Below are 23,155 nucleotides of genomic sequence, written 5' to 3'. Positions count from 1 at the left end.
GCTGTTTTGTGACATTTCCAATTAATTTTGTGGTGCAGATACCTATTTGCAATGTTAGGAGAGTTATTTCTTTTTTTAGCTTTTCAACAACATAACCAAAGGCAGAACTTTAGCACAGTGATTTGAGTTTTGGTTGACTAATGGAAATGCTAAGTATTTTAAGGTGTCACAGAATCACAGAATGATAGGGATTGGAAGGGGCCCCTGGAGATGATTTAATACAACTTCTCCCACCAGAGCAGCTTTGTCTACAGCAGGTTGCACATGACAGCATCCAGGTGAGATTTGAATGACTCCATCACTAATCTGGACAGCCTGTTCCAGTGCTCCACCACCTTCAAAGTAACAAAGTTCCTCCTCATGTTTAGATGTTACTTCCTGTGTTCAAGTTTGTGCCTTCTACCTGCTGTCTTGTCGCTGGGCACCACTGAAAAAAGACTGCCCCCATCCTCCTGACACTCACCCTTTAAGCATTGATAAGATCTCCCCTCAGTCTTCTCTTTTCCAGACTAAAAAACCCCAAGTGCCTCAGCCTTTCTTCTGTCCCTTAACTTTCTTTGTAGTCTTTTGCAGTTGCTTGTCCTTTCCAGCAGCTCATCTCCCAACTTGTACTGCCACACCAGGTTACTACTGCCTAGGTGCTAGCCTCCTAAATTTACATTATCCCCAAAACAGTCTTTCTTAAATGTGAAACCTGAGATTATGATGTATAAATGCAGAGTATTGTTTTGTTTACTCTGATATCACTGCTTTTTGTGTTTTTAAGAGTAGACTCTATCCTTCAGTGTTGCCATGCATGCCTTGGAGTTAGAATAACAGCAGGTACTTAAATTCTGACTCTGCTGAAGATGGCTCTTCACCCCTTTGAGGGACATTTCAAAAGTCTGTGACCCAGTCTTTCTCTTACCATTGCATTCTTCATCTGAAGATTAGCAACTACAGGTTATATCTGTGTAAACCATGTGCCAAAGCTGCATGTTTTCACAAGCACAGGAGTTAATTGGTCTGTGGCTTGAAATCCATCAGACTTGGAGGCTTTGTGGTGTGTCACTATGTGTGTGGTGTACCTATGCAGTGTGGTGAACTTGTTTTCTTACAGTACTGTGATACTGCTTCTCATGATTCAGTAACATGCAGAGCACTTTGTCTGCCCACCTTGGACACGTAATTGTGTTTTGTTAAGTTGTGCTCTTCCCACGGAGCATAATGGAGACAAATGAGAGAGGAGTGAGGGACAGAAGGGCAACTGTATAAGTTTACACATTTACCTTATTGCTGAATTGAGCTTAACCAGAGATTAAGTTTCTTACCTTTTCAATACATGGTTGTACTCCTAGCCTAGGAAGATACTGATGTGTTCACAGATAATAATCATTTTATTTCTCCAGTTGTCTAATTTAGTAAAGAAACCTTTCTTGAACAGAGTTTGTGGAGGTGGAAAAGGTGAATTTGCTTTAGATTTACTCAAAAGCAAGAGAAAAAAATCAAACTGATTGTAAAACCTAATGGATTTTTGGCATCAAGATGTACATAGATTTAGGATAATGTGTTCTCTGATTGCTTTAATTTACATGATGAGGAGAGTCCATCATGGCTTTATTTCTGTGGATTGGTTTGTCTTCGATCCAGAGCAAAAGAGAACTTACTGAATGTGATATCAGTCCTGCAGTGTGTACAGTTACTGCTGTGCTCCCACTAAATGAGGCTAAGGTCCAATAAAACCTGGTTTTTGTAAAGTCAGCTGTTGAGTTTAAGAAACTTGGACTGTTCTTATATTTTTTTCTAGTTCAGCATCAGCTGCAGCTGCTTGAACTGGATTGCAATTTTTAATTGCAATTACAGCAAAACTGAAAGATGCATGAAGGAAGAAATCACCTTCCTTATTTCTAAAGTGATTTAAAAAACAAAAAAGAGTGCATTTTCTGTTGTCTTAGAAACAGATGTTTGTTTAAACCCAATCATGAACACATACTGACATTTAATTTATTGTTTAATTTTGTGCTAGTCTTTTGTAAATGAACTGCTTTGGGAGCAAGTGAATAGGAGTTTTCTATGTGCTGAAGACTTGGAAAAGGGCTGCTGTCAGCATAGTTAAGCATCCCAGGAAAAGAAACAAAATTGCTGATGAAGCAGGCTCATGTATAGAGATAATTTTCAGGGTTTAAAAGATGCAGGAACTTCAGATTGCAACACATCTCCAGTTAAGTCTGAGTTACTGAGTTTAGTCCAAATCAATTCACAAACTTCAAAACTCAGACTGCTAAAAAGCAATGTTTGTGTTGTTTTCTTTTTTTGGCTGTAGGAATCTGTGGGTTTTGGCTGTGTTCAGTAATTTCAGTATGCACTGCATCTGAGCACAAACAGATCTTCAGTAGAGGAGATGAGGTGCACCTGGTACCTTGAAGTTAGTTTTGATCAGATGTGAAATTTCATAGAATCATAGAATCAACCAGGCTGGAAGAGACCTCCAAGATCATCCAGTCCAACCTATCACCCAGCTCTATCCAATCAACTAGACCATGGCACTAAGTGCCTCATCCAGTTTTTTCCTGAAGACCCCCAAGGACGGTGCCTCCACCACCTCCCTGGGCAGCCCATTCCAATGCCAATCACTCTCTCCGTGAAGAACTTCCTCCTAACATCCAGCCTATACCTACCCTGGCACAACTTGAGACTGTGTCCCCTTGTTCTATTGCTGGTTGCCTGGGAGAAGAGGCCACCCCCCACCTGGCTACAGTGTCCCTTCAGGTAGTTGTAGACAGTAATAAGATCACCCCTGAGCCTCCTCTTCTCCAGGCTAAACAGGCCCAGGTCCCTCAACCTTTCCTCATAGGATTTGTGCTCCAGGCCCCTCACCATCTTTGTTGCCCTTCTCTGGACATGCTCCAGCATGATGGTCATCTTGGTTTTCTCTGCAGAAATTCTTAACTTGATAAGCAAACAGAAATATTCAAGATTGAGCTTTTGAACCAAACCCAAGCTTTGCATGTTTTCCTGACTTGCAATCACTAGCAGATTATATAGGCACTATAAACATTTCCACTAAACCTGTTTATCCATTTTCTCCTACGTATCATAGTTGATTTGAATACTTTCTCTTAAAGAGTGCAGCAAATTTATCTGCATTTTATTGAATTTATTTTTTTTCTTGTGTGTATTTCATATTCCCAATTGGAAGAGGGTTCATGCAGTGACCCACATGTGGCTTTTCACAGAAACAAACAAAACAAAACCCAAAAAAGAAATAAGTAGTATACTGACTATTTCAACCTGAAAAAATAAATTAATAGATACTAAGTTATTTAGGTCTGGAACATTCATTTGAAATAGGCAAATTGCCATTGGGTATTGTGATGTTTTGGACGTTACCTGCGCCCCCACACTTAAGAAAATCACCCAGACTAGACTCAGCCACTGGAAATTGAAGAATGGAGCTTTGTATTTACAGCTTAGCATAATACACAAGCAGATAGTTACAATCTCTACAGCTATAAACAGAAATATACAAGTTAAAAGGTAATACAGAAACACAACAGCCCTCCCAGAAACCAGAGTCCCCAGGAGGGGCTCCCAACCACCCTTCTACCTTCTTCCCACCCCTCTACCTTACCCCAGACTTTGTATTATGTTCAAGGTGAGTTTGGAGGGTTGGCCAAGGGGGTTAGGAAGCGGAAGGATTAGTCACACAGACACCAGGTTAGGGAGAGAGAAGTGCAGCCCTAAACACAGAGAGAGACTCTGTGTTATCTCTGGTTTTGTTCTTGTTTTCATACATCTCAGCAAGCCTATGAGTGCAGTAGACATCACCACTGTTTCCTTTTCACAGCCTATCATCTAATTCTTCTCACCAAAATATTCCAGGTAGGCTCAAACTTGCACAGGTATATATATATATAGATATTTTGCTATATATATATTATTGTACAGGTTGCCCTGGGAGGTTGTGGATCCTCAATCCCTGAAGGTGTTCAAGGCTGGGTTGGATAAGGCCTTGAGCGACCTGTTCTAGTGGGAGGAGACCCTGCCTATGGCAGGGGTTTGGAATTGGATGGTCTTTGAGGTCCCTTCCAACCTAAACCATTCTATGATTCTATTGTTTGACAGACTGCTTTTAGTAAATTTTGTTCACATTTTCTATCATTTAGGTTTTTTTTTAAATGCCACTTCTAGGCTGAAAAGAAATTTTAATTGGGTATATTTTTGGTTTTGTGCTAGTAGGTTTTGTTTTGCAGTTTTAGTGTCTAGGTCTTTGAAGATGCACATCTGTTGAAAAGATGGCAAACTGGTAGAGGTATGATTGCTTACTGTAATAGGAGAAAATTAAAATCCTATATCCCATGGAGCAGAATAGGAGCAGAATGCTGAGATAGGACGTTTGAAATAGCAGCATTTTAAACGTTACTGGATTGTTCAGTTATCATTCGTAAGCCCTGGAACCGTGAGGCATTTCAGCCCTTTTAAATTACTGGTGTATAAATGTTGAAATTATGCCAAGTATAAAGATAAACATTCCTATTGCGCTTCAAAATGTGAAGATCATCAATAACTTCCTATTCTTCATAAAGTTCAATTTCATGCAAGAGTAACTGATGTTTTCAGATGCAGTCAGTGATGCTGTGGCTTCTGCAGAGCTTTTAGTTGGTAAGGGAGAAGAAATCGAAGATAAATAGTTTTGAATAGCGTAGACTTGATATACTAAGGCTGTTGTGACAGTCTATCCCATATCACATTATTAAACCCAAGTGTTGTCATATTAGTCAGTTTATGTTTCATCATAATTGTATAATTACTATATTTTATATACCTGTGTTTGTTCCCATTAGCTTTTAGTGTTAAATCATTAAAGGCAGATTCTAAACTCCGCGTGACTTAGGATGCATTTTTTTTCCTTAATCAGGTCAGCCTTTGGAAAAAGCTCCTGCAGAGTTTGACTTCAGCCATTATTAAAGTTTTCCTTTCCCAAATAAATCTAAATAGTTTGTCATCTTTTTATAATTAACTGAAATTAGGCCACGATGGAAATGCGTTTTTAACTATTTGAATAGACCTAGTGGAAATTATTTTCTTCTTTCCCATAATGAATCACATTTCTAATGACTCTTCCTGTTTACTAATTTGCATTGTTGTCTGGCTGCCTTGCATGTAATCAGCAAGAGTAAGCTGTTGATACATCACCAGGAATCTGTCAGGAGTATCCATGTAGCTCTCTGCCTGCTGACAGGCTATGGAAATGTGCTGGAAGTGATGGGTTCAGTTCACTGGGGATTTCATCTCTTGTCAGAGACACAATGACTGGCATCTCAAAATCTTCAAGCAGAAGATGCAGTAACCCAGCTCTGGTATGGGGCATTGTGCTTATCTAGCAAACCACCTGCTTTCTGTCTGGATTAATATGCTGCTCTTATTTTGCTGTCTACCAGTAAACTGCAGCAATATGTTTATTTTGGTAGCAAGTGTTTACAGAAGTGTCTGCTTTCATATTGTTGTTGGTTTACATTTACTGTATTAGCAGAAGGCTGGGAGTTGGGTTCCTTCGCATGGTTAACTGCAAAACAGAACTTTTCAGCTGGTCCTGAAAATAAAAACCAACTGGCAGTCAAACTTGTTTTTCCTTTGGCTCCAAATTGCTACTTACAGGAATTTTACAGTTGCTTGATGTTACGTATTAGGCAAAAATGTCAATAGTGAGATTGTGTACTCCCAGCTTCCTTGCTGTGCCTGCATTGCCAAGGAAGCTTTAATACTAGTGATGATTCATACACTTAAAAAAAATCCCAAAACAAGAGGCTAAAAGTGGCCTAATGAGGCTGAATAAGGAAGTGGCTGGAGGGTTACATGCAGAGAGTGGTAATCAAGGGCACAGTGTCCACCTGGAGACCAGTGACAAGTGGCTTCCCTGGGGGTCAGTGCTGGGACCAGACATCTTTGTTATGGACAGAGGAATCAGTGCACCCTCAGCAAGTTTGCAGATGACACCAAGCTGTGTGGCACAGTCAACTTGCTAGAGGGCAGGGATCCATCCAGATGGACTTGGTGAGCTGTGCCCAGGCCAACCCCATGAAATTCCACAAGGCCAAATGTAAGGTCCTGCACCTGGGTTGGCGCAATCCCAATATTGGGTGGTGAGTGGCTGAGAGCAGCCCTGAGGAAAAGGATCTGGGGGTCTGGGTTGATGAAAAGCTCAACATGAGCCTGCAGTGTGAGTGCAGCCCAGACAGCAACCCTGTGAAGGGCTGCAGCAAGAGCAGTGTGGGCAGCAGGGCAAGGGAGGGGATTCTGCTCCTTTACTCTCATCAGACCCCACCTGCAGTCCTTTGTGCAGTTCTGGAGCCCCCAACAGGATATTGAACTGTTGGAGCGAGCCCAGAGGAGGGCCATGAAGATGCTCAGAGGGCTGCAGCAGCTCTGCTATGAGGACAGGCTACAAGAGTTGGGGCTCTTCAGTATAGAGAAGAGAAGGATTCAAGGAGACCTCATAGTGGCCTTCCAGTATCTGAAGGGGCCCTACAGGAAGGCTGCGAAGAGACTATTTACAGGGTCTTGTAATGACAGGATAAGGAGTAATGGGTTTAAACTGGCAGAGGGGAGATTCAAACTAGATGTTAGGAAGAATTCCTTTATAGTGAGGGTGGTGAGACACTGGCACAGGTTGCCCATGGAGGCGGTGGATGCTTCCTCCCTGGAGGTGTTCAAGGCCAGGTTGGATGAGGCGTTGAGAGACCTGTTCTAGTGGGAGGTGTCCCTGCCTATGGTAGGGGGTTGGAACTGGATGATTTTTGAGGTTGTGATGGTTTGGGGGTTACCCCGCCCCTCCCACACTTTGTATTTGCCCCAGCTAACTCAGACGGCCTCTGGGAATATAGATGAAGCAATTTATTTACAGCTAGCAGAATTTACAAGCAGCTATTTACAATATATACAGTTATATACAATTATATACAGAAATATACAAAGGATAAACAATACAAAAGCACAACTCCCCTCCCAGAAACCTGAGTCTCCAGGAGGGGCTCTCAAACCACCCCAACACCTCCCCCCGGCCCTCTCAACCTTACCCCAGTTCTCAGGAAGAAAAGAGGTGCAGCCAAGAGGTTAGGGAGCAAGGTTAGTAGGAGCAGGGTTAATGAGATGTGACCAGGTCTAAGGCAAAAGCAAGAGAGAGTGAGAAACAAAAATGGAGAAAAAGTCTTTCTTCTTCCCAGAGTTCTCAGCGTGACTGTGAGAGAAGTAGACACAATTGTTTTTCATTTCACTGCCCGTTATCTAGTTCTTCTACCAAAACATTCCAGCTTGCTTCAAACTAGCACAGAGGTCACTTCCAACCTAAACCATTCTATGATTCTCTGATGTTTCCCAGAATAAAGATTTCCCTTCTCTTGTGTGCATTTCTCATAGAGAATGGAAGGCTTAAGCAACGTGGAGCAAGTATGTCTTTCTCACAGGTCTTTGTTTGCTGCTTAAAATGATGGCAAGCATGATCTTTGTGTGATTGCAAGTCATTTGTTGTCCAGCTGGGCTCTTCCAGTTGCAAACTGTATAAAGTTATAAAGATTTGGAGCAGTCTGATGTTTCCAGGTTGTGCAATACTACAAGGAAGAATTAAATAGATTCGTGTTTGCTTGGTTTGGTTTGTGTGATGTTTGGGGTTTTCTTTTGTTGTTGTTTGGTTGGTTTTGTTAGTTTATTTAGTTGTTGTTTGTTTGTTTTGCTTTTAACTACTTCTAATCCCAAAATAAATCTTACATTTTCAATTGCAAAATGGAATACTTGGAGGAAAAAGGATTGTGGTATTTGAATTCTATTATAGAATCAACCAGGTTGGAAGAGACCTCCAAGATCATCCAGTCCAACCTAGCACCCAGCCCTGCCCAATCAACTAGACCATGGCACTAAGTGCCACATCCAGACTTTTCTTGAACACCCCCAGGGATGGCAACTCCACCATCTCCCTGGGCAGCCCATTCCACTATGGCCCTGTTTGCCCATACCAGGCCTCTTTGTCTATCATACTACCAACGAAGAAAGAAATTTGGGTTGTTTAATCTATTCAGTTATACCCTTTTACCTAATTCTGAGATGTGGTAGCATAGGAAGAAAAATAACTCCTTTGGTACTTCCAGTTGTACAAATATTCTGCAGAACAGTAAACCTTAACCTGTCATTATTTCTTAGAGTTTAATTCTGCTGTTGGCAATATCAGAGCATAAAACCCATGAGAGCATATTGCAGTCTTGCTCTTGAATGTTCTGTGGGTTTTGTTTGGGGTTTTTTTGTGTTTTGGTTTTTTTTTTTTTTTAATTTAAAAATATTATTTATTTTAATTATTTAATGAATATTTTTATTATTATTTATTGGGGGGTGTTGTTTAGCTTTTTGGTTTTTGGTTTTTTTTTGGTCTGTTTGGTTTGGTTTTATTTTTTTGAGTTCATTTTTTTCATTTCTTAGTAGCAAATCCTCAACAGTAATTGAAGTTTGAAATACATATGCTTAATTGATGTTGAAAGGACATTGCTGTACCCTTTCTTTCCCAACTTATGAGGCAGGCTGGCTGTGTGTTGTTAGAAGAGAAGGGGCTTTGTCAGGGAACAGCCAGAAGCTTCCTAACCTGATTATAAAAATGATTATTGTGCACTGCCTGCATTAGGAAAGTGTTAAACACTCATTAGGGCTCTGAAGTGTTAGCCATTACAAAGCTGGCTGCAGTTGGCATAAAGCTTTTCTCTTGTGTGTTTTGCTTTTATGCAGTAATAAAATGGGAAGATCCTAAGAGCAAAAATAACAATCCCCCCAGTATTTTATAGTCCTTCATGAGGGTAAAATATTTTATTTCTCTCTTCCTGTTAAGAGACAAAGCTAATCTCACCTAAGGTAATTTTTCAGTGCTCATGGAAGAAATTATACCATAGGGACTCACCCTGCAGTTACAGCTCAGAGTTAATGCGATACCATATGTTAAAGCAGTGAATTGCAGCTGAGTGGCATGTGTCTGTAGGAAAGACAGCTACCTGATGTAAAGGATATTCTTCTAAACCTGGTGCCTCAAGTGACATACCTTGATCCTAAGTGGAATGTCAGTGATGTTGTCACGTTAGTAATTCATCAGTGCATTACATCCCTGAAACCATGCTCAGGCAGGTCTGTGCAGAACCCAGCATCGTCTGCCTTCCAGCTTGTTAGATGTGTGTGACTATTGAAAGCAAGAAAGTCTGTCAAAAGGAAAACTTTTCACCTTTCTCAAAAGTTTTTTGGTTTTGGTTTTGTGTGTGTGTGGTTTTTTTTTCCCCCTTGAGTTGTATTTTCAATTAGATTGGAGCTTTTTAAAGCTTCTATGAGTACACTGGGAAGCAGTGAACCATTCCATACTATGTTAACAGTGCTCCTAACACATATTCAGTGCTGATGTATGTGTTGCAGATGTAAAGGTGCTGCAAACTCCAGCATCTCCAGACTGTTAGTAATCTAATATTTGCTTGGCTGTTCAAAGGTCATTTTGGGTTGTTCCTCTCTTGTTGTGTACCATGTACACAACATTACACAGAGTTTTATTCAGGAGGTGCTGATAACAAACTTGATTTCTCCGTTTCCTTGATGCTAGATCATGTTTTCTGCTTTGCAGGCTGTTCAGTGCAGAAATTGGTCTAATTTACTTCAATTTAAATGTTAATGATCCTCTTTTTCTCGAAGCACTGGGAAACATGCACAATCACTCTGAAAATAAAGATTTATTCTCCTGACAATCCTAGTAATAACTTTATGTCTTAGAGTCCCCTTTAAATGCTTGTTTTGCTTTTTGTCATTGAACTATTTATTATGTAGACAACTTTTTAGAAGTCACAGATGAGAGATTAAAATTTCAGACTCAATCTGACATTAGAGGCACTTATGTGAAGACAGTAAAATGAATAAAAATTGTTTGGTTTTGCTGTTGTCAATTTTTTTCCCCAGCTCCATAATAGCTACAGTTGCTTCAAAGTGCTTTATGAATTTTGAGGTGGAAATGTCTATCTGTCAGGCAGCCAGCAACAGACCAAGAGGACACAGTCTCAAGTTGTGCTGGGGGAGGTATAGGCTGGATATTAGGAGGGAGTTCTTCACAGAGAGAGTGATTGGCATTGGAATGAGCTGCCCTGGGAGGTGGTGGAGTCACTGTCCCTGGAGATGTTCAAGAAAAGACTGGATGAGGCACTTAGTACCATGATCTTGTTCATTGGACAGGGATGGGTGCTAGGTTGGCCTGGATGATCTTGGAGGTCTCTTCCAACCTGGTTGCTTCTATGATATTTTACCAAATGTGCAGTGAAGTTTTGTCACATGCTTTATTTTGAAAACTTTGGCCACCTGTAGTTCTGTAATAGCATCATTCAGAACCCCTACTTAAATTATGTGCTGAATTTGCTTAGAAACCATGTCCTAATATATTAGAAAGCAATCCTTGCTATGGTGAGTTTCATTTCTAAATAAATATTTATTTAGAATAGAGCTGAAACAGCTCTAGGTGGTACAAAGCAAATAATTTGGAATGAGCTGCCCAGGGAGGTGGTGGAGTCACCATCCCTGGAGGCTGGATGAGGCACTTAGGGACATGGTTTAGTTAATTAGGTGATAGGTTGGACTCAATGATCTCAGAGATCTTTCTCAACCTAGTTAATTCTGTGATATACTTAGAGCAAAGCAGATTGGAATATTGATGATGTAAAATAAATAATTCTTTAGAATAAAACACAGCCAGGTGTTTGTGGCACAAATAGGTGGAAAAGGAGAAGCCCAAACATGTGGTTGGAGAAGCCCAGGAGCTCTGGGCTTGGTAGCCTGTTCCTCAGCTGAGTAGAGTCAGTGCCCAGTGCCCAGCACTCCTACAACAATGTGAGATTCCTGCCATGGTGAGAACATGACCGGGGCTGTAGATCCTGGTGTTCTGCTACACTGTGGGCAAGGGAGATGGATTTTGAGTGTTCTGCTGAATTGTTGTGATTGCTAGGCTCTGTCTAGTGCATTATAACAAAACACAGTTTCAAAGATAATGCTGAAGGAGAGTGTTAATGAGCACCAGTGATATTTGAAAGGCTTGATAGAGGCCTGGACTTGCTCTTTCCATTAAAAGAGTTGTTGAGAAATTAACTGGTCCGTTCATCAGAATATTCACAGAAGTACTAATTTCATATTCAAGTGGCTGCCTGTGCCTTCATTCGTTCCTGTCTTCCTTCCCTCCCCTTCTTCCTTCCTTCCCTCCCCTTCTTCCTTCCTTCCCTCCCCTTCTTCCTTCCTTCCCTCCCCTTCTTCCTTCCTTCCCTCCCCTTCTTCCTTCCTTCCCTCCCCTTCTTCCTTCCTTCCCTCCCCTTCTTCCTTCCTTCCCTCCCCTTCTTCCTTCCTTCCCTCCCCTTCTTCCTTCCTTCCCTCCCCTTCTTCCTTCCTTCCCTCCCCTTCTTCCTTCCTTCCCTCCCCTTCTTCCTTCCTTCCCTCCCCTTCTTCCTTCCTTCCCTCCCCTTCTTCCTTCCTTCCCTCCCCTTCTTCCTTCCCTCCCTCCCCTTCTTCCCTCCCTGCCTCCTTCCCTGCCTTCCTCCATCCCTTTTTCCTTCTTTCTCCCTCCTTCCTTCCCTTTCTCACTTTCTCCCTTCCTCCTCCTGTTTTTCCTCCCTTATTCTTCTCTTCCTCCATCCCTGCCTTCTTCCTGAACCTAAGAAAACCCCACCTGTTTTCTCTTAAAATGAAAATTCTGTTTATGATAACAACTGGGACCTACATTATTTTTTATTCCTTATAGCAAAGGTGCTAAAACAGTCACCATTACAGCATTACACTTTCTGTTTGGAATATCACTTACTGGCTTTACATGAGGTGTTTCATTTACCTGATTGCTGTGTTTTGAATTTGGGTAAATGTCTCTTTATTTTTCTAGCATCCTAAGTATAATTAATAGCAGCAAAAAATATTGGCGTTATTAGCTTTTAGTGTTCTTATTTTTTTGGTCAAGATGGACGAATATGTCAATAAGAAAACAACTTTAATTTCAGATGAGTGCTTATGAATATGTGGCAATTAAAAAGGAATGGATTGTTGTTGTGCATTTTAATGGATGGTGTAGTACAGCATCATGCAGAGGAAATGAGTGGCTTAAATTGCAGGCATACATTAATTCATATCATTCTCCTGTACCTCATTTCTTATATGTTAATTGCATCTGTGTGCAACCTAGACAAGTCCTTCTCACATACATTGTGAATCATAGAATCAACCAGGTTGGAAGAGACCTCCAGGATCATCCAGTCCAACTGCCACCCAGCCCTATCCAGCCAACTAGACCGTGGCACTAAGTGCCTCATGTGGCACTGAAACTCATCCATTACTACACTGGAATATGGCAGCATTTCCAGTAGTGCTAATCCAAGCTGTAGCCCTGGTTTGGGGAGGCTTGAGAAGGGGATGTTTGCTGGGCAGTGTAAGGAGAAAGATGTAGCAAGGAGTACTGACTCGTTTTAATGCTGCGTTGGCATTACTGTGGTTTTCTGCTACCTTTTAAACTGCATTCAATTTTTCAGTAGGTTAAATAAATGTTAATGTAAGTAACTGAGTATATTTCATTCTACATCTCCCTTGCTGAAAGAGACCTAAGAGAAGGATTATGTGACAAAGTGGTATTATTGCTTTATAAAGCTATTTATTTTACATCAGTGGTAGGGATAAAATGTCCTATGTGGTCACAGGGTGACTTAATGGATAATGATAGAAAGTGTTTTGCACAGTTTGTAATAAACACCAGTGGACAGGAGTTTTGCCTCTTCCTCTGAAATCTGTGATCAGAGGGAATTGTGGTGTTCAAGGACAGAACAGGACAGTGAATATAGGCAGACAGGTATTTAAGATGGAGAGATCACAGTGGTATCTCTTAAAAAAAAAATATAAACCATCATTCAAGTGTAGCTGTGGTTTCAGAAATAGTCAGAAGGCTACAGAAAGACTGATGTGCTGAACTGTGGAGGTAATTATTGCTGGTCAGCTTCAGTGACTTTCTTTAGCAGTATAGCAAAAAACAGGTTCAAAGCAGAGTCATGCTGAGCTTCAGATAGATAGGTGCTCATAGGAGAGAGAGTAGAAAGGCACAAGTAGAAATGAGGCAGTGACTTAAAGTTAGTAGAGGTGTTTTCAACCTGGTGGCCACAGACTCAAAGTTGGGGAAGTTGAGAGATCTGAGGGTAATGAAGAAAACCAAAACCCAGCCTGAATTTGCTGTGCAGGAGTCTGGTCTGGGAGGAGAAAACATAAAGGGTCAATAAAGTGGAAAACCCCTGAATTAGAACTGAAGTGGCCAGGGGCATCTTGGAGTAGATTAATTACTAATAACAGATTGGATACTAGACTACTTCCCTATCAACACTTTAATTAACTGCCATTAAAGTTTTAAGTTTGTACTGCAGTTTGTACTGATGGCTTCCTGCAAAATTTCATTGTTTTAAAAAGATACTATGTGGGGGGGGGGGGGGTTGATTAAAAAATTAACTTCCTGTTGAAAAGAAGGACCAGGAAAATTCTCTGTCCAGCTGCTTTTGATTCTAGCCATCTTTAATGAGAACATTAGCCTTTGAAAGGTCTCTGCATTTTGTACAAAGTAGAACCTAGGTTCTCTGGTGTATTCAAATATGCACAAATGGGCACTGCAGAGCTGGTAGCTGAAAATCAAACCTCGTGTCATAGCTATAAAGGGATATAACACAGATGTTGTACAAGACCTTTTCAGGAGTTATTTCATTAAAATATTAACCCAAGACAGTATTTAAGATCATTCTTAATATCAAAGGTAGTTAAAATAGTTTATTAGAAATTGAGTCTAAGCACTGATGTATTGGATTTAAATAGGTAACTTGCTGAAATCACAAGACTCAGCAAGTTCACAAACTTTAGTCATCCCTGAAGATAAACCCGTATAGTTTCTGTTACAGTTCTGAGAAAACACCAATCTGTTTTTCTGTTGATCCAAGTAAAGCAAAATATGTCCCCTAATGTATTCCTTATGAAGCAAAAACTATTTGTTCCCTCCTATCCACCTTGTGCAATGTGATGTTGGTTAGCAACACACAAACATTTCCAGAAGTCACATCTGGATCTGAGGCTGGTTCATTTTGCAGCAGGCAGTGTGAAGATAGTAGGTTACTCAATGTTTGTTTACATGTCTCCACATCATTTCCCGTGATGTGATGTCAGCATGCCTTTCAAAACAAATCTGTTTTGATTGGATGCAAATTGCTGTAGTGCAGGGAGCAGTGGAGCAATGCTTCTACAACACCAACTGCAAATGTTCTCCAAGTGTAATTATTCTTTCTTCTAGATACGTTCATAGAGGAAGATGACATTGACTTTAGACAAACTTCTGGCATGCTGTTGATTTGCCATTTTAAAACATATGTTTTCATCCTGGGTGTCCATTGAGCAAGGACACTTTGAAGTCAGTGATCTAGAGGCATTTGTTTCTTCTTGCAGCAAATTTCAGATATTTTCTTGATTCTTTGTTTGCTTGGGGTTTTTAGTTTGTTTTTCTCTCTCTAGATCCACATTCTCTAGTACATCTTCTACCCAGATTCCAGCTAGCTCCTTCTATCAAAGCTGGTCTTCCTCCTTGTCCTCTTAATTTCCTTTGTGCAGGTTGTAACCCGTGGAAGGAAAACAAACGTACAGAAGAGTCGAATGAAATGAATCTACAAAGAAAATCTGTTCATAAATGGAAAACTTAAATAGGCTTTAGAAAAGACACTGTTATTTCCATTACACTTGTGCCTATTTTTATGTTTCCCGAAATGGCTAGAACTAATATCAAAGGTTACATGCAGTATCAGTAAGCTTGTGGGGTTTGTTTTTAGAGAAGAAAAAGCTCTGCAGCTTGGAGATAAAATGCAATGTAGTAGTTGCTAAGGTAACTGCATGTTTTTGTGAATAGTGGAACAAATTAGGTGAGCAAAATATCTGTAAATTGTCAATATGTAAGTTAGAGCTGCCCCTGAGCTGCAGAAATTAACCTCTTCAGACCTGTTAGAGAAGCCAAAGAATGTGGAGGAGGAATGGTCATGCCAAGTTCTTGATAAGGCTCGTACTGAAGTCAATGCTGCTGCTGTTCCCTGGAAAGCAGAGGTTGGCTGATGGTGGTGAGTCTTCAAAGGGAAGAGTCCAGCTCATGTGTGCGTATGAGAAAGGTGAGCTGAGTGCTCTTGCTGCAAAGAATGGGCTTCCACATCTTTGTCACACCTGGCCGTATGAGGACTGATGCATGCCCTGAGTCCTGTGTCAGGGGTAGCCAATTCTCATTTTCAGCTTATGCTGGAGTTGGTTCATGGTCAAGTGCACTCCTAAAAAAAAGTCAAAACCAAGAACAAAACCAAAACCAACCAGCCAAACAAACAAGCAAACAAAAACCCAACCCCCAAACCCCAACAACAGGAAAAACCCCAGACTTGGTACCCTAGGGTAGGCTGATTGTCTCCCACCCCCCTGCATCCAGTACTCCTCTGAGAATGCAGAGCAGCTGAGTGCATATGCAGTTACCTTAATTTAACCTCGTTCTTGAGCAATTTGAAGTAGATGAATAACCTTGGTGTTATTGTCAGCTGGATTCTGGGTATAACCAGACAGCTCTTTGCCAGTTACTGGTGAATTGCAGGACATGTTTTGAGAAGGTCTGAAACATAAATTTAACAGGATGAAAACCTGATGCTGTTATGTGATTATGTTCAAGAGACATAGCCTGGGACTCCAGTCAAAGTCTGGCCCATATCTGCAGAGAGGTAAATATGATTTTATTTGGTAGGAGAAGCTTATTGGATTGTGTCTGGCATACCAGAGGCTGAAGACTGAAAATGAGAGCAGTAAGAATAGAAAATAGCTTAGTGGTTCCAGATCCTTAAACACTACAAATGTTTGGCCTCGTTGCCATTCAGAGCAGATTTTCTAGAAGAAAGACTGAAAAGTCCAGGTACGGCTGCCTCAGTGATTTTATGTACCTGTATTTCTGAGTGTTCATTCCTGAGCTTAAAAGAGATCTTTGTTTTCTGCCCTTTCCTACCCTACCTTTGGAAGTCTGCCTTGTATTCCACAAATTGACCCAAAGATGTCTCAGCAAGCCAGTGAGCTGCAGTCATTTGAGTTTGCTGAATGCAAAGAACTGACAGTTTATAAGTAGATAATCAGTACTGGGATAAGGCTTTTTTTCATTGTCCAAACTACAGAGCATCTGAGCTCAGCATGCCATAGCAGGATTAGCAGTTTCTGCATAAGACAGGGGTAGAGGTCAGAATCATTTGAGATGTGGAGGCAAACCTTTGTATGATTAGTTTCCAGTGTTAGTCCTTTACAAGAGTAAGTATCAATATTGTTATGTGGAACAAGAGGTGAAGGGACACACTCAGGTGGTGTCAGCTGTGTCCTCCTCATACTATGGGGCATATTCTCATTTGAAGACATGAAGCGTACAGCTACCTGTTTGGGATAACAGAGATGAGGAGCTCTACGAGTGATTTTTGTCAAGAACATGCTCATTGAAGGTCACCCAGACTGATTTAAGGACCACTCAGACATTCTGGTGCACCTGTTTTGGGTTAGATTTAGCCCAGCTGGAATACACAACATCTTTATTCAGTACATCATCATTATGTGATGCAGCAGATGTTTTAGAGCTAGTGGGCCAGATTAGTAGTTAAAAAATGAATGCATATGGAGTAACTTCATTTAAAGTCCATGAAGGTACTTACTAATTAGCCAAGAGTAACCACTTGTGGAATTTGGATTGGATTGTTACAATTCTGAGATTCAGTTGCAAAGACAAATGCAGCTTTAAGTTTTCTAGGGCTTTTTTTTTCCCTATGAAACCCCCATAATTTCTGTTACTGAATAATTTTAATTAGTGGTTTTTTTTAAGCACATGAAAATGTTGGCTGTTAAGTTTTTGTATTTAGAGTTGTACATTGATCATCATAGAATTGGAGATTGTTAGGGATTGGAAGGTACCTCAAAAGATCATCTAGTCCAGCCTGCTTGCTCTGGCAGGTCACACAGGAATGCATTCAGGTGGATTTTGAATGTCTCCAGAGAAGGAGACTCCACAACCTCTCTGAGCAGCCTGTTTCAGTGCTCTGTCATGCTCACAGTGAGAAAGTTCTTCCTTTTGTTGACATAGAACCTCCTATGCTCCAGCTTGCACCCATTTCCCCTTGCCCTGTCACTGGACATCACTGACAGGAGCCTGGCTCCATCCTCCTGACACTCATCCTTCACATCTTTATAAACATGAAGGAGGTCACCCTTCAGTCTCCTCCCTTCAGTCTCCTCCAAGCTAAAGAGCCCAAGCTCCCTCAGCCTTTCCTCATAAGGGAGATGTTCTACTCCTGTAAGTAAGACTGTACTGTAGGATATTATTTGTTGAAACAAATTAATTCAATTATTAGGAACAAAAAAAAAAAAAGGAACAGAAGAATTAAAAAAAAAATCCATAGAAAAGAATGAAAAGATTTTAAAATTAGGCAGATAACATTTTATACAGAATTATTTAGTCTTTAAGAATAGACTGTCCAGGTAAAAAAATAAATAAATCTCCTCCATTTCATTCCTTCTGGCTCAATGATTACCAGAATGTCATTTTAGAGACACTTTCAAATCTAAGTACCTGTCCTCAGCATTGGACCATGGGATTCTTAAAGATTTTATAAAGTGACAATTAGGTTGGTCTGACATTGCTTGCATCCATTCCCATGGTGCTTTCCACTTCACCTAACTAACTTCTTGTGTCTCCTCAAGCTAGCTGCAATCAGAATTGCTGTTTATGGTGAGACTTGAGGCAATATAAGAAGTAATAAGTTATTAGTGTGGGGCCTCTTGCAGCCCCATTGATTTTTATCCTCATTTTCCCCAAAGTGAGAAGAGATGCTGAGAGCTTTTATGTGGAGGTTAGGATTTTGGGCACTGTATTAGAAGTACAGGCAGATGAAAACCCAAGCCCCTGTTTCCTGCAGCTCTCATGCTTTGTTATTTTAGGTGGTAAATGCTTATTATGTACACTTCAAAACTCCACATCCCCTATCTCTGTGCTTTGTAGCATACACTTTCAAACAGCATTATCAGAGTGGGGAGATAAATGTATTCCTAAAATATGGATCTTTATAAATATATTATTGTTTGCTTTCTCTTGCATTTATCTGGAGAATTTACTTTTGTGGCATCCCTTCTCTCCCAGTGAGAACATTGATTTCTCCTCTATAAAGCCTACTTTAACAGCAATGGTCCCCTTCCCCTTTTCTCTTTTTGTTTTGTCTCTCCTTCCCTAACCTTAGTTGCTTTGCTGTTAAGAGTTCCTCAGTTTCCATCTGAAGATCTCTTCATTAAAAGCTGTGAGCCTGTAATTATTTTACAATTCCAGCAAGGTTTCTTGTTAGGATAAATGCTGTCAGTTTGTGGCAAATGTTGACACCTGCATGATTTTCACCACCTTTTGGATAAATGGTGATTGTTTCTCAGAAGAAAAATCTCAAAGCTTTATTGGGAAACTATTTTGGTTATTGGCCTCTAACTGGAAGTTCTAGACTGTTAATATCTATCAATCTGAAATGCACATGGTGCCTATCCAGGAAAAAATACTTTTGTTAAATGGAGTGTGTGATTTTTTAATATTTAAAAAAGCCACTCTCTGTAGACAGCAAATTTTATTGAGGAGAGTTGTACTTAAAAGGTAAAACTCAAATAAGAATGGAGTTTTTTCAGCCTTGCAGTAGAGCCTGTTTGTAGTCTGTCTGGGGAGAAATGGAGGAGTTGACTAAACACTGGAGTTTAGACATGATAGCTAAACCCATGTTTTTCATCTACTTGACTGGTATTTTGGTAGTTTACTGCATGAAAGAAAAGACAGGTGGAGCAAACCCACTGCCACTGAAAGTGTGACAGAATGATCTTATACTTCAGTGATAAAGATAGAATCTGTGGGTGCAGGATGGGTGGAAAGGGAAGATGTTTCCATGACTGATGACAAGGGGCTGTGATAGCAAAGAGAAGGAAGAGTGACAGAGTTATGTTAATCCTCCACAAGTGTTGACTCTTTATGTGATTTGTTTTTTCCCTTCTTAGAAGGGCAAAACTCCTGAACTACCTTGAGGTTCTTTGGATCAGGCAGATTTTTTTGTCTTGTAGTTGTTCAAAACAAACTCAGCCTGAGAAGCAGAAACAATAATTAGTGACAAATATGTCTCCTATCAGAACAGGCTGAATGAGTTGGGGTTGTTCAGTCTGGAGAAGAGAAAGCTTTGAGGAGACCTTATTGTGTCCTTCCAATATCTGAAAGGGGCCCACAAGAAAGCTGGTGAGGGATTTTTTTAGGGTGTTGGGTAGTGATAGGACATGGGGAAATGGATCCAAGCTAGAGGAGGGGAGATGTAGATTAGATATCAGAAAGAAGTTCATCACTCCCAGGCTGCCCAGGGAGGTGGTGGAAGCCTCATCACTGAATGATTTTAAGGCCAGCCTGGATGTAGTTCTGGGCAGCCTGATCTAGTGGAAGGTGTCCCTGCTCATGGCATGGAGGTTGGAACTAGATGATCCTTGGGATATAAAAGGAAATATAAAAGGTATCAATTCTAAGATAATTCAGACAGGTAGTTGCAGATTTAAATTGTAATTGTGGCTGGATTTGATAAGCAGGAAAAATAAGTTGAAGAGACACTTTGTGTGTCCATCAAACGAAACAAATTCTGGAGAAAAACCCCCACATAACCTCTATCTCTGAAACTCATAACAGTGCTTGTGTTTATAGGGGGCTTTGTGGCAGAACTAAATGTACAGTGGATTTTAGATGTTCAGCCAGGGCATTCCTCTGCTTGAATACTGCAAATGTCATTTAAATGCACTTATAATGTGTATGACTTCATTACAATGAGGAAGTGAGGTTTTCATTCTGTAAGCAGTATGGTGTATATCATGTAGTTGCTACAGTTAAGAACATAATATAGCAGGAAGAAATGCTGTACAACACCAGAAGTGGGCAGGATTTCAGAGGATTTAACAGTACCTGTGTCAATTTAATACTTAGCTGGAAAAGTATATATTTTTTTAAGAAAATTACTAATTTAGGTGGAGCCATAAGTATTTTTGAAGGATTGAAGCATGGGGAAAGTTGAATTTGTGTTTCAATATAATGTCCTGCAAAAGGGATGCTCTTGATGCCTGAATTGGCTGCTAGTTAGTTTTAGATTAAAGTGCATTTATTCCTTCTCTTTTTTTCTTCATAGTAAGTTTCACAGCCAGTAAGAGCAAGGACATAATTCTGCTTCTGGCGTGATATTCATAAGTACAATGCATTCCTTAGAATAATCCAAAAAATGGAGTAATGCTGTAGCACTGATTTATTTACAGGTTGGTATTTTCAGTCAGAAATATATTGCTGAGGTACATTTGAAAATAGCCAAATTGCTCACTCTAATAATAACTGACATAAGTGAAATCATGGTCCAGAAGATGTAATTGCTTGAAAGCAGAGGTTGGCTTTCTTACCATACCTTAAAAATCTGGAACCAAGAAACTGAAGCTGGATGTAGGATATTGTGTGCTGTGAATGCAAGAACCAAATGGTTGAGAATAAGCTCTTGTAGACTGATCCTTATTGTGGGTGTGTTAAAGATTTGATATGCAAATATGTGGAGTGTGGGGTTGAGATTAGAATCAAAATTATGACTGAAAGGCCAAAAGCTGAGATAACCAAAGTCTAAGGGTCATGAACCAGCTGTCTCCTGGGCTACTATTTGCATATAGCCTTGGGATTTAAAACTGTTGTCATACTTCTGAATCACTGCTTGAAAAGCTAAAAAGATACAGCTAAGTGTAGAGCAGAATAGGAGTGCAAGGCCTTTGAGAGGATGGCATGACTGTTTTAAGATGTAACCATGGTGCTCCTTGTGTTTCTTTCGGTGTGTTGCTGATAGTGAGGGCTATGTACCAAGTTCAGAGAGGTTTTGTCTGAAAATAGAGTCCTAAAGACTTTGATGGGCAGAGAGTTAGGATTATCTAACAGTGCACGTAGTGAGCTATCAACACATATGTACAAAGAGAATAGCTCTTCTAAATAAAAAATACCAGAGATGATAATTTAAAGGAGTAAAAAAATCCAGTATAAGGAGATCTGTCATTATTTAAAATGCTAAAAAAGCTTTATTAAATTCACAGTGTCCTCTTAACTGATGAAAATTCAGAGAAGCCTGACCTGCTGTTGTTTAACAGCTGTCAGTGGCTGAGCCATTATATTCACAAGCAGTTTGAGAGCACATCTTGCAGTACATCACGTATTTATACTAATACCCTCATACCACAGCCTGAAGCTGAGCTCCTTTCTAATCAAACATACAGTTACAAGTGGCCTACTGAAAAGATTAATGAAATGCAGAATTTATTAGTCACAGTAGAACATGTAATTTGACTATTGAAGTTACAACTGTTGCTCACCTAAACCCACACCTTTGACCGTAGGAATTGACTGTGTTTGATCTCCAAGAGTGTTTAAAGAGGATAATTGGCTGATTCAGAGGATGGGAGCATCCTGAGTTCGGTGGTGCTGTGCAAGAGGAGAACTTGCCTGATGACACTTTCTACCGCCCCTTGCTGCTTGTGATCCTTTGGACCAGGTTATGGGTGAGAACTCCCCACAGCCAGCGTTGGTGTATGATGCTGTGGAGCAGGGCCACACACTCAGCATAGGTCTGCCTTGCAGCACAAAATTATGTTAGTCAGGTGAACCCATGTTCAAACCCATGCTGCAGAAGGGAATTTAATGGGCTTGGAGAAAAAGCAAAGTCAGACCAGTTTAGTTTTTCCCATGCAAAATGTATGGCAATAAACTGAGTGTGGCTTTCTGGTAGGAATAGCAATTCATTGTTTACTGATCCAAGTAAGAAACATTTGCGTTTCTTTGTTATTCTATGGACAATACTGATCTCCTTCAAAGGTGGCTGGAGCTTGTGTGGCAATCTTTGCTTGTTTGTCCTCTACACCTCTAGATCCTGATTGAAAAGAGATGTAAAATGTTCTGTTTCCTTCTCACTTGCCTTCAGATTTGTGCATATTTAATCCAGACTTTTTAATAAAATGTATTTGTATGGTGTGGCTGGCTGTAGGTGATGCTTTTGCATTTAGCATCAGTGAACACTGTAGAGGGAAAGGAGCTCAACGGCAGGTGGAGCAATGAACGACGTTGCTGCATTCTGATATTACATCTGCTTTTTTATGTTGTTCTTACTCCATCTCCTTTTCCTCAGGCTGTTCAGATCAATTGTCAAACATCTGCATGTCAACAGCAATAAGAACAAAAAGGCTGCCTTTCCATTTGGAAGATTAATTGGGTTATTTCGGTCACAAGGAAGTTGCCAGCTCCTTTAAAGATGGGAGGAGAGGGGACACAAATTCTAACAGCTATTGATTAATGACAGATGTATATTCATCGGGGTGGAAGATAAACCGCTCTTTACAGAGATTTGATAGATAGGATGCTTGCTTCCCAGCTTCCTGGGGAACACTGCAGTCACCTCTGTTAGGCTGCACTGGGTGTTACCTGATGAATTTCTATTGATTACATCATAGCAAGCATTGATCAGGTCTCTGTTGCCAGTCAAGTCCCTACTCCCATTGCTGCTTTTGCTCGCCCTGCTCTAGTAGAAAATAACAGTTTCCAAAGGCTGTTTTCCTCTGATTCTTTTCTTTTTTTTGCTCTTTCTTTGTGCTATTAAGGACTGACTTGAAATGATGTACATTCAAATCCTAGAAAAATCAGCCCATAGAGCACAGTCTTTATCAATTACTTTGTTAAACGCGTAAAGTGTCCAGCAGAGTGTATAATCCAGTGTTTTGGTCAATTAGTGAATCAATATAATCCAAAGCAGATTTATAAACTGCACACAGACAACCTGGGGAACAGGATCTTTAAAGCCGATAGCATCAGCCAGTGTGTCTGAAGTTGTAACGACAAAAGGACTGGGAAGAGAGTAACTAAATTCTAGATTGCTTTGTAGTGCCGTTGTGAATAAAAGGGACTCTTGCTTTTATACACAACATGAGGAATAAGCATTGCTGGCCTACCGTAGTGCCTTTGTGACTTTGCGAGTGTTAGCTTATGTAGGTAGAGAGCTACCTCTAAGGAAAGAATAGAGGG

At 40.4% G+C, this 23,155-nt stretch overlaps 1 long non-coding RNA gene across 2 annotated transcripts in view; it reads left to right on the top strand.

The window, feature by feature from the left end:
* Positions 1 to 22,111, top strand: part of LOC135186787 (uncharacterized) — a 192,514-nt gene extending 170,403 nt beyond the window's left edge. Inside the window, exon 4 of one of the 2 annotated variants that reach the window (XR_010307095.1) lies at positions 21,481 to 22,111. This is a non-coding gene — a long non-coding RNA (uncharacterized LOC135186787). Of the gene's footprint in view, positions 1 to 4,897; positions 5,013 to 21,480 lie in introns of those variants that run through there. The other variant, XR_010307096.1, reaches the window with a different exon arrangement.
* The last annotated feature ends 1,044 nt before the right edge of the window (positions 22,112 to 23,155 follow it).

Source organism: Pogoniulus pusillus, chromosome 26 (genome assembly GCF_015220805.1).
Source record: "Pogoniulus pusillus isolate bPogPus1 chromosome 26, bPogPus1.pri, whole genome shotgun sequence".
NCBI classification, from domain to species: Eukaryota; Metazoa; Chordata; class Aves; order Piciformes; family Lybiidae; genus Pogoniulus; species Pogoniulus pusillus.
This window is presented reverse-complemented; position numbering and strand designations above follow the sequence as displayed.